The 12,409-nt window shown below is 42.0% G+C and overlaps 1 protein-coding gene across 3 annotated transcripts in view; it reads left to right on the top strand.

Annotated features, from left to right (window-relative positions):
• The window catches only part of abl2 (c-abl oncogene 2, non-receptor tyrosine kinase), a 31,159-nt gene that overhangs the window by 1,337 nt on the left and 17,413 nt on the right, over positions 1 to 12,409 (top strand). The gene's annotated exons all lie outside the window — the stretch shown is intronic.

The following is a 12,409-nucleotide window of genomic DNA, read 5'->3' on the forward strand; positions in this document are numbered from 1 at the left end:
AAAATGTATCTACCAAAATATAAAGTACACATGAAGTGATGAAAAGACTAAAACTCTTTAGTTTTTTCTGCATTAAAGGGACTGTTTGTAAGAATCAGAATTGCTTGGTAACAGCGACACCTGTGGGCGTTAATTCAACGAAAGTCTGCTTCAGCCTCCGGGGCTGAAGCAGGAAGAGAAACGTTATCGTCTCCGACTGCGGCCGGAGGGAGACACCGGCACCCGGTCGGAGACGATAACGTTTCTCTCTGCGGAGCCCCGTCACTTCACAAGACACGGGAAACCTCTGTTAGTCTGGAAGAGCTGCAGCAGTTATTTCTGCACAAACGTCCACTGTACATTCACTAGATATTCTCAGAGCTACGAAGTCTTCTGCAGTGTGTAATGTGCGTGCATGAACGTGTTGTGGAGCCAGAACAAGCACGGTGTGTGTGAGTGAAGGCAAGCAGGCATAGGAGCAGAGACTCCGGCTCTGGAGACCGAAGCTACGGTCTCCCCCGCGTACTACGACCGCGGCCAACACTGTTTTGCAAGATGGGCTTCACTTGATACAACCAAGAGGTTTTAGTGCTTCCGTGTAGTTTGTGTTGGAGTCTGATGGTACGTGTCCACAGGGAGTCTGAACAGCGTAGCCACACGCGAGCACGCATATTCGAGCGAGCATGGGAAACCGACCCAGTAGATTTATACCTGTAAAAAGTTACAAACAGTCGTATCCTTGTTTCTTGTCTTGGTCCTTTTTGTGATGTTGCAAATGAAGCTGCTGTGATGCAAACAAATTTCAGACCTGTCTGACATAAAGTATTATCATATCGTATCATAATGTTCCCCAAAGGAGGAACAATGTTTTTGAAAAAGAGGAAGACAAGTCATGGGTCATGACTAGGAGAGGTTAGCTAGCTATGTTCCCCTCTCTATAAGGCCCCTCTACAGTGTGATGCTACTTGATTTGGTAAACAGTGATTCCTGCCTCAGGAGATTGAGTTAGCAATTCCACACCATTAACTCACTATGGCAGCCACCACCACCACAGGCTCACATTACAATGCCTAGTGGTTTTCACATGCTCACTTACATCCTCTCTGTCTGATAACGTCTACTGTTACAACACACTCAGCAAACTGACTGCACACAGCTTGATCCTGTGGGAAAATGTATGTGAATTATTCAAAGTCACCTTCTGTCATGCAAACATCAAAGTTTAAAGCGATTATATTTTAATAGCCTCTCTCACGTGATCAGTGAATGCATGAGGTGACTCATGTATTACATGAATATAATGTGGGTTATAGTAGTCATGTATAGAAAGGCACTCACAAAACAAGAGGTGTGGCAGTACCTCCCCATCACCCATGTTCCTGCCTCAGAGCAAATGGATATGCATTGATACAGAAGAGACTTCAGAGACCGGGTCCAAAGCACAATGGAGCGCACAATCTGTATGTGTTATTTAAGATATTTAAGATGCTTATGATATTTGGATGTATTTACCTTTACCGTTGTGATACGTGGTGTTTATTATTATTCTTACTAAATAATGTTTGACATATGTACATGGATGTATGTCACATATATGCAGCTTATTGTTCCCTCCCCATTTTACCAGCCTATGCTGAATCAGTTCCCAACTAAGGGAGGTTATTTAAGAGGATGTGATTCTCAGATCGGTTTGACTCTGATGAAGACGCAGTTGGCGTCGAAACGTTAGTCTTCTAATAAAGTTGATTGTCTTAAATCCGTGTGCTCCAGTTAGTGTGTTAAGTGTGCTTTGGACCTGGTCTCTGAAGTCTCTCCTGTTACAAGATTGCCGTATTCTGCGATCACCGGAGAGGCCCACTATTCCTTGTGTAACGGTTGAAGCGTGTTCAACCTCCTTTCTTCACTCAAGCTATGGATTGATATCGTTATCTTCTCTGTTAGTCATGGAGAACAGTGCACATCTACAGTATATCTCTATCTATCTCTCTCCTCCGTGCCCCTAATGGTCTGCCTCCATTCTCCCAGCTGTCTCCCTTTAGGCAGGATCTCTTAGTGGCTGATCTGGGCCTGTAGTAATGGTGATGACAGGATGCCTACTTGGTGGTGTGCATAATATCATCATTATCATTATAATAATGCATTTTATTCATACTTTTTTTTTTCTCAATACTCAATGTGTTTTACATGGCACTCAAGAAAGCACCCACACACGGTTTAGCTTTACGTCTCTCTTTGTGTGTTAGTCGAAGGTATTTTGAAGCTTCGCCTCACAGCGCGGCACAGCAGGCTGACATGTTCTTCTGTCTGTGTGTCTCCATCTCCTCCGTTTCAGTGCCTGGGACAGCGCCCTTGCCGCACTACTGTACACACACATGCACCCGTGTACACACAACTAACAGCGATATCCATGACTAATAATAATGTGGAATATGAATAATGTTGTGGGACATTATTCATGATTTCATGGGCTATTTCGGGTTTAAACATTATTATAACATACTTTTATATAAAAAAAAAAACCCAAAGCATTCAAATACTGATTTGGAGGTTGATTACTATGGTAACGGTCGAAGCTTCGAAGCATTCGGGTCAGCCCTAGTCTACCTGCAGTTGGCTTTGTTTCTCCTATTATGTGTCCTCTGTTGGATGGTCACTTCATAGATGTAAAACTACTGGCATAACTTTCCTAGTTTCCTCTGATGTCCCCAGACCCAACGTCCTCCTCACACCATTGCAGTGAGCAAGGACACATCGAAGGTTCAAGCTTTTGGGAATGAAACACATGTTCAATGTTCAATTCCTGGCTGCTTGAACACCTCAAAAGTAACCGTCCTCAGTTAGAAGTTCGTACACAGACCGACAGACAGACCTACTAAGTGCAGCACCACTCAGTGTCTGCACAGCTCTGTTCTCTCCGATGTCGGGGCAGGAGTGGCCTTTTTATAGCAGCCAGGATGCAGTCACACACAGCCACTCTGCAGAGAGACTGCTACTCTTCAAAGCACACAATAATAGAACAAAGACTCTTAAAGCGAGGAAGCTTGGGACTGTGCACTCTGTCTTCCACTGACTATCAAAGGGCCTTTTTTCATGGTTGTCTGTTTACGTGATAATGATGCAACTTGTCTTGCACATCTTTGTGGGTGACATTTGGACCTGTTCTTTTAAGGAGGCTATTTTTGTCGTTAGGAAGTCAGTGTTAATTAGGGCTAGAAATAAACAATTTTCTATAAGCTACTTCATCGTTTAGTTTGCAAAATGTCACACAATCTAAATACTCACACGTCACAAGCCTAAATTGATGTGTTTCAGTTGTTAAGTTGACTAAAAGCCACAAAACAAGTATGTTATAGTGTTGTCAGTGTCACAATACTGGAATTTCTATTTTTGATACAATACCGTGAAAAATATTGATATTCGATTCCACAGGGACCAATTGACACAACATTGAGGGCATGCCATTTTAAATTTGGATTATTAATAATAATAATGATAATAATAATAATGGTCAATGAATAGCGGTGTGTGTGTGTGTGTGTGTGTGTGTCAACTCCCTGTCAGAGAGAAGAGAGAGCAGAAAGCGCAGCTGATACCTGTGTATCAATACTGTGGAAAATGAGCATGAAACCGTTTCAGTATCGATACTCTGATATTTTTGACAACACACATTTTTATATTATGAATCGATGTATGTTAACAAAATATATAATCAAACCGCTCCTTGAATTTATAATCATCTTCAGTCATTTATGGGATAAATGACTAAAAAGAATCAACCATTTTTCTGTTCTTTTGATGAATCTTTTCAGCAGTAGTGTTGATTGAATGGATGACTTGTCCAGATTTGTTTTCTGTGGATTTGACAATGAGACCATGTGACCGGGTCTTGTAAAGAGGAAGTTAAGATAAGATAAACTTTATTGATCCCATGCCGGGAAGTTGAAGTGCCACGGCAGCAAAAGGAAGTACAAGAACAGATAGCATAGTTGTGAGTCAAGCGGTGGGGTGAAGTGTTGGTGTGACAACAGATCTAATTCAGTGTTAGCGTGCGTTTTAATATCGTTTTCATAGGAAGAAATGGCTTCAGTCTTTCCTGCTGAAAGTTACCAGAGATCAACATGTCGAAGTGGTTTTATTAATCCAGCTTCATAACCACTTTATAACAGACTAGCATACCTCAGAGGCTAAATGATGCCTTCTTGGGGTGTAATTGAAAGGTGCCAGTGTATGAGGAATGTCTGTTGAACTCATGCCTGTGTGTCGCTGCCTGTCTTTTCCAGAGTATCAGTGGGTGTCATATGCGTTCATGCTCCCACTAGAGTTTCTATCAGTATGCCTGAAACCACTGAGTCATTTTAGGGGGATAAACACGAGGCTGGAGGCCGTCGGTGTAAATTGGCTGTTAATATGTCTGGCCCAGTGGCCTCTGTCTTCCCTTTCCCTTCATGTCTAGCTCTTTTCAACGTCTGTAGTTTTCTTTCTCTTCCTCCACTTTAGACAAGGCGAGTCAGCTCCTGTCCCCCGCTCAGGTGTGCAGCAGTTCTCCTCGGCTCATCACTTATTGAGCATCCCTGTCTCCCAACAAGACAATGTTTGCCCCACTAGACTGACAGGCCAGCTAGAAAACACTGAGCTAAACAAGGACAGACAGGGAGCAGAGCGCCTCTGTGCTGATTCACAGGGTAGCTGTCCAGACAGCCACCTTGGTTGAAGTGCAGTATTGGTGAATCAGTGGCTGTAACATATTGATGGTTCACCCTTTAGCCTAGTCAGGAGTTCAGAGATCTCCATCTCTGCAGTGGGTTCATCTGATATGCACACTGCAGTGACACAGAAGAGTGAATCTGCTGAAAAATTGGCCTCATTAAGGTTGCACAACAGTTTATTGCTTTTGTCACTTTCACATGTCTCCGGTTCTTAAATGAAACCTACATTTTGCTTATAACAAAATCGGGATGTGTCGGAGTGATTGGTGTATTGACTGTGTAAAGAACCGGTAACTGACGTTTCCTTATAAAAAATCAACAAAGCGATCGGCTGATCTATTTTTACTCTAAGAAGATCATAGAAATTGGGGCAGATGAGCGGATTGGAATATTTCTTTGGCAGCAGTATGCTGATAGTGAACGTAGAGCCGGCTGTACCTAAAGTGCAGCACTGTTAAAGCTTGCCCAGAGGAGAAGAGAAATGCCTGGATCCAGGATCCAAGGACGTAAGCTGATTTGCATCACGGGTGAAATTAGATTAGAGACAAATCCACTTTTCTGTGGACTCCTATGTGCTAAACCCCTCCCCCACCGACAACCAGGAGACGTCACACGGCAGCCACTGTAATATCTGGGGACAATTGAGTTTCAAACGCTTAAGCAGCTTCGGGTGAGATTTTAATAGGCTTTAAAAGATAATATCCTGGAGTCAAGATGATTTGGTGATAAAAACTAGTTAGTCAGTCCTAGTGACTGCCAGTAACCACTAGGAGGAGCCATGACCACACCTCCTCTTAGTGAAACTGGCTAGAAATTAGGGCAAAACTGATGAGTCTGACTGATTGTCTCAGAGTTGGGAATAAGTGTGATTAGATGGAGAATAGTGTTTCTGTGCATATAATTTTAACAAAATGAGTCATGTTTTATATCTAAAGACTGCATGTACCATTGTGCACTCTGTAATGGTTGTGTGTTAAATAATTTATGTCTCTCTGTGCCTTTGTCCTCATCCCGCGCCTGCCCTGTACTACCTCTATCCCCCAGCCTGAGCCTCTGCTTTTAGTCCCTGCAGTTGACCAGATCTGCCTGTCTACAACCCTTACTGTCTGATTACTGTCGTAATCTAATGTTACCGCTCTGAAAACACAATTCATTTAACTAATTTGCAGTCATATCTTAAGAAATTGAACAAATAATGACTGAAGATTCTGAAAAGTTTAACAGAACTGAGGAAGTTTATTGTGTTGCGATGGCGTGCTTCTGTGCCCAAACTCCCAGTTGTAGCCTTGAGCCTTTGCATCTGCTACCAGTCAACCTTCTGAAGTTCCCAAAGAAACCCACAGTCCTAGTTTCTCTTCCTTGGCCTCGGCTCTCTGCAGCTTATATCATTAAAGAGAGAGGATTAATCAGAACAGCGAGCGATTGGCTGTGCAGATGGTGAAGCCACCCCTCGCATCTGTCAGCTTAAAAACACCAAATGTTTAAAAGTTGTGTAAGAGGTCTGGCCAAATTGTTGTAGTGGCTCCTGGTTAAATCGCAGTTTTCACTCTTAAGCTGAAATGGTGCAGCAGGGAAAAAAAATTAGATATGGGGGTAGGAAAAGGGGGCAGTCCCCGTGCCAAGTCTGTTAAGCATTGATTTGCTTCCAGGATCGGTCCTCTGTGGCTGGCATTATCTCTGCTGCTTATCTTCTGGGTTGCAGGCTGGAGACTTGGCTAGAAATGCACACTTTCACACACTTACTGTAAACACCCACACATGCATATACACATTCACACACTGTCTTTCTCTCTGTCCTTGTGAGTGAAGTTGTAATGTGGTGCAGCTCTTTCTGAGCATTATCCAGCACGTCCTACTGACCACATAGGGCTGTGTATCGGTAAGAACCTGGCGACAGGGGTTACGATTCACTATATTTCGATACTGTTTTGTTTTTTTATCAAATTTTTGGAAACTGTCATAGTATAAAGAACACACCGCCATATGCATAAATAAAAACAAATGCATTAAGAACAACGGGTTCTGTATTTGCAATTATCACAGTCCGTGTAACATCATAGCATTTTCCTTCCTGATACCAATTCCAATACCTGAACTTGCGTTATCGGTCGATACTGAGCACCAATCCGATACCAGCGTGATCAAATATATATATAGATGTATAAACAGCTGTTTACTACGGACTATCCAGTCAGTGGATGACTACATCCAGAGCAACAGCACAGTGAAGGCTACTGTTTTGGAGCGGCGAAGAAGAATTGGTGTCCGGTTAAACAGCTTGATGTTTTCCGGGTTAATAAATGATGGTATTGGATCGGTGCATAGACCGGCACACTCGCCGATACCAATCCCGAATTGTGGGCAGTATCAGACACATTTCCGATAACGGTATCGGAACGACTCTACTAAAAGAGACAAACATGCCGTTGCCAGTGTGAATGTTTTTCACAGTTTCAGAGGAAGACAACATGATTGCAATTTGCATCACAAGTTTTTTTATGTGCTTTACCAGGAAAAAAGAAATAAACACTTCAAGAGTCAGAGCCTGTTCTTTGTTTCTGTAGTGTTAACAATAGTGATTTCAGTTAGATATGGTTAGGTCAGAGCTATGGAATATTAAATCATCCATCTTTGCTCACTACATCATAGCATTTCTTACCCTCAGGTGTGCATAAACTACAGGTTATGAACTTCTTTTTAAAATACAAAAATGTGAATTTGAAAGTGGGTAATTATCTGTTATGGGTTATCAGCTGGAAAAAGTCCATATCGTGGTGCATCCTTACTCAAGTGTATCGATATTTTCTTACACCCCTACCGACCAGTCAGTCAGAAATCCTTAATATGCCCTCTGTGGCCCTGCTGTCCTCAAATATCCTGTCTGTGATTATTCTGAGAATGACTTTTAGTGATTTGCTCGATGAAGGATTACAGGGGATTTTTCATTCTTGGTTAATTCATTGCAAATAATCAATAGCTCTGCCACCTGGCTGCTCCATTGTCATGTTATGTGTTATCATTACACTAGATAAATAATACAGTTAATCCAGAATGAATCTGATACAGTATATGTAAGATGAGTAGACGGACCGTATGAGTGAGTAATGGCATGTATAGTGAATGTGGATGCTCCACTGGGCTGTTTTGGCAGCCAGAGGCATCTCAGCTGTCTGACTAAGAGCGCCGCAGTGGAAGTAAAATCTTCCCTTCGGGCTCCGGTCAGTTCTTTAAACTGAGTCATTGTAAAGCAGCTTAAACCTACACCCTATCACAGCTTAACCACACCACACACAGATTAGTTGTTCAGACATCAAGATTAGTCCTCGGGTGCTTCTGTAAACCCTCGCAGCAAAGAAGGAGGAGGCAGCGAGGAGGAGAGTGTACTTTTTAAGGATTTGGAGATCTGCTGCAGTGAACACACCTCTCTACCTGTTGGGATTTGAGAACATAAACACACACCTCTGCCAGACATTTTACATCACCCACACAGACAGACGTACATTGCATAATGTGTTGGACAAGAGCAGGCAGATCTGCACCGAGGATAGTGCTCTGACATCTATTGTAGTCATGTCAGTGAAATATTTCCATTCAGTGTACCTTCGTGTAAAGTTATGGCTTCTGCTGGACAGAAAAAACACACTTTCTTTTTATAACTTAGGGATTGAGCGAGGCCTAACAGGCTGTAGCAGGCTCGGTTTTAAAGCTAATGTGAAGATATGGTATCACTTTTATCAATTCTCCAGTTGTCAAAAATGGTTAAAGTTAGCATCAAATCTGTGTAACAAACGGTATCAACCCAAAAATTGCTGCAAAAATTAATATATTTAAATATTTTTTATTTATGGCTAGAACAAATTGACACAGTGCTGACTTGCATCTCAAATTAATCTTCAGGTCCCCAGCTTTCAGATGATGTACACCACTTCTATGTGACATCTACTACATCTGCTGACCTGCTATCTCCCCCTAAGATCCCCTACCCCCCCTAAAAAAGACAAAAATGGATCTATGTGGGTCTCTAAAGATTAACAATCCTAAGGCATGTTTTTGCCTTTTTTAAATGTAACATCACAAAGACTGAATGATAAATTTAAGCACATACACCAAACAGGTCAGAGAGCGTGGATGACTTCAGGTTAACTCTGTAATTTGTTTGTATCGAAATTAGGTCTATCAAAGTTAATGTGATAATAATGCGTTAACGCAAATTAGTTTTAACACCACTGATTTCTTTAGCGCGTTAACACAATCGATCTTTCAGAGTTAGTGGGCTCAGTTTTTTCATTGGTACCAACCATGTCATATTAGCTTGTCGGGAAGGAGGATAAATAATGCTCCAAACTGTCGCTAAATTTTGGTGAGGAGAAAACTGGCATGGCCATTTTCAAAGGGGTCCCTTGACCTCTGACTTCAAGATATGTGAATGAAAATGGGTTCTATGGGTACCCACAAGTCTCCCCTTTACAGACATGCCCACTTTATGATAATCACATGCAGTTTGGGGCAAGTCATTTGTCCAGAAACCTTCACAGGTACTGCATTTAGCATAACAAATATACTCAAGTCAGCACACTGACAGACTGACAGCTGTTGTTGCCTGTTGGGCTTGAGTTTGCCATGTTATGATTTGGGCATATTTTTTATGCTAAATGCAGTACCTGTGAGGGTTTCTGGACAATATTTGTCATTGTTTTGTGTTGTTAATTGATTTACAATAATACATATATACACACATTTGCTTAGAGCAAGCATATTTGCCCACTGTTGATAAGAGTATCAAATACTTGACAAATCTCCCTTTTAAGGTACATTTTGAACAGATAAAAATGTGTGATAATTTGCGTTTACTCATGATTAACTTTGGAGTAACTTTGCGTTTACTCATGATTAACATGATTACAATCGTAATCAATCATGTGATTGATTACGATTGAATATTTTAATCGATTGACAGCTCTAATCAAAATATAATAAACTATTAACAATATAGAATTGGCCTTAGCATGTCAAACTGTATATCTATTTACACTATATGTGAAGCAGACCAGTCTAGTTTTAACGAGGCATTTTTCAAGTCATCATATGCCACCCAGCGTCTCTGCTGTCACATAAAGGAGCACTTAGCTTTGTTGCCAGCACACCTAGAGGGAAGCACTTAGAGCCCATTATTAACCCATAACAAGCCCTGAGAGGAGCAGGGCAGGGCAGGGCAGGGTGAGCTGTGGATCTTCTCCGTTCCAGGATGATCCACTGGCCCTTAGGCCCAGACTGGTGTTTGTCCACTCCCTAATTGATGTATTCCCTTGTAGACAGCCAACACAGTGGCTGCATAGACAGAGATGAAAAGGGAACGTTCACGGGCGTTCCCTGCAGCGGCTGGCCTGTATGTACGTGTAGAATTACTTACTCAGAGGTTTGCCAGGATTTGTAAAAGGTGGGGGTCTCATTGATGTACCGGTGTGATCTGTGGGCACAAGACAAGTGCATACATGTATATGGTTATTGAGTGTATATACTGTATATAATAGTTCCACTGCTGATGAACTGATCGGGTATTTCCCTCTTGTTTTCACACGATAAATTTCTAGTCCTTGAGGGGAATATCTTCCTGAGTCAGTACACACACACACACACGCACACACACACACACACACAAACACACACAAACACAAACACACACTTGTGATGTGGCATTAATGAGGCTATTGTCCTTTGTCCAGTCCTCATGAACAACAACTGACTCTCCTCTCTCTTCTCTCCAGCTATGGACTGCCTCTCAAACTGTAGATGGATTGCTCATAAATCCTGTATTAGAAACAAGCATGTTAACTTCAGTTCAACTAACAGTGTTTTTTCAGTATTGATTAATCTTGACTGATAAATTCGTTAAACATTTACTCTGTTAAATCAACAAAGAAACTCAGTTTTACAGCTTTGGCGATTAAATCAACTAATCGATTAGTCGACGAAGTCATATGAGTGTTTGTCGAATAAGAATTTCTTTGGTTGAGGACAGCCGTAATAGAAATACACTGCATTAAAAGCTTCAAGAAAAGTATTGCATAGGCTGTTTGATTGACATTTAGCCTTTGTGCCAGCCCTCCGTAGTACATTGTAATTATTACTTTGCAGTTTTTCATTATATCTTGTATCCTGTACTTAGTAGTTTTGATTTTTTTTTCCTGGTTGAATACTGTATAGAGCTGCAACTAATGATTATTTTCATTACCGTTTAATCTGGCGATTATTTTCTCGATTAATCGATTAGTGTTTGGTCTACAAAACATCTGAAAATGAAGACGAATGCCCATCACAATAGCTTTGAACACTAGGTGACGGGCTATATTAATAAACCTGACTTGACCTGAGTTCTCCTCTCCTTTCCCTAACATTGAAATTTCTTTCAAATCTCCATTAGTGGCGATATGGCAATATCATGTCGATATGTTTTTGTGTTCATCAGACAGTTTGAACAAAAACAAAGAGCTGTTACAACATGATTTATCAGTGAGACACAATGTGATCATCAAATATGTTGCTACTAGATAACAACATATTACTGGAAACTAGGGATGTAAGAAAATATCGATACACGAGTATCACGATATTTTGTAGTGTGATACTGTATCGATTCTCTTTTTAATTAAACTCTTAAAAATTCAATGGCCCGCCGTCGGGTCCGACCGCTATAAGATCTTTCGGAGGTTGTACTGTGCTCAGTTTTAAAGCTAGATTGAAGGAACTGGCATCATATGATACTAGAAGACTTAAGGAATCCATTGGTACCAACCACGTCATAGTAGCTTGCCGAGAAGGCTCTCCACTTTACCCATGAGTCTCCACTTAACAGACATGCCCAGTTTATGCTTCTGCCACTGCCATCGCCTTGCTTGTAGTGTTGCAATATATTGAATTGTTAGCCCAGTATCATGATGCGTATCGTATCGCCAGATACTCGTCAATACACAGCCCTACTGGAAACCAGTGTCTCAGGCTCCAGCCCTCCTTTTTGTGTAGTAATCTATGACTCACCCGTATTCTTCATCTTGTCTGTCAGTGAGTCTTCCACAGGATCTGATCTGGCCTGTCCTACAGGCTTATGTAATGTCATGTGTACGTGGGTCTCATCCAGCATTGTCTCAGGTTTTTGTTCAGACTTCCTGCAGGCAGCCAGCCGTCTATCTCCACACCACCTCCATCACTATGTGCGCCGCTCTGTAGGGTTATTTCTGGATGTCATGCTGCTATGTTTTGTTCTCCAGCTGCTAAAAATACACCCATACCTCGCTGGTCACGCTTCAGATACGATCTGTATTGTTTTTGATTAGGGTGTGTAAAGTGATGTTATTGTGTTGTTTCATACTTTGGCACAAGAAGGCGGGTTGGTGAAGCTTTATAGACACATGGAGGCACAGACTCTCGTACAAACAGCTGCAGGGGAAGCAGCAGGGTTGTGGTGGACAGCCAAGGAGATAGTCTCACCATTGATGTGTGTCTACATGTTATGCGTGTGTGTGCCTTAGGACCAGGGTCACCTCTGTCCCAGCTGTCTTAGGGGGTGCAAGCTTGGCGTGCCCCTCCAGACTTGCAAATACCCTTTCTGCTCCGCTCAACACAAAGCCGTCGTTTCTTCACAACGCACATGTGCTTCACTTCACAGCACACACACACACTGAGGCACCCGGACGGGCACACGACATACCCCACGCAGACCAACTGCT

Source organism: Sebastes fasciatus, chromosome 5, assembly GCF_043250625.1.
Source record: "Sebastes fasciatus isolate fSebFas1 chromosome 5, fSebFas1.pri, whole genome shotgun sequence".
NCBI lineage: Eukaryota > Metazoa > Chordata > Actinopteri > Perciformes > Sebastidae > Sebastes > Sebastes fasciatus.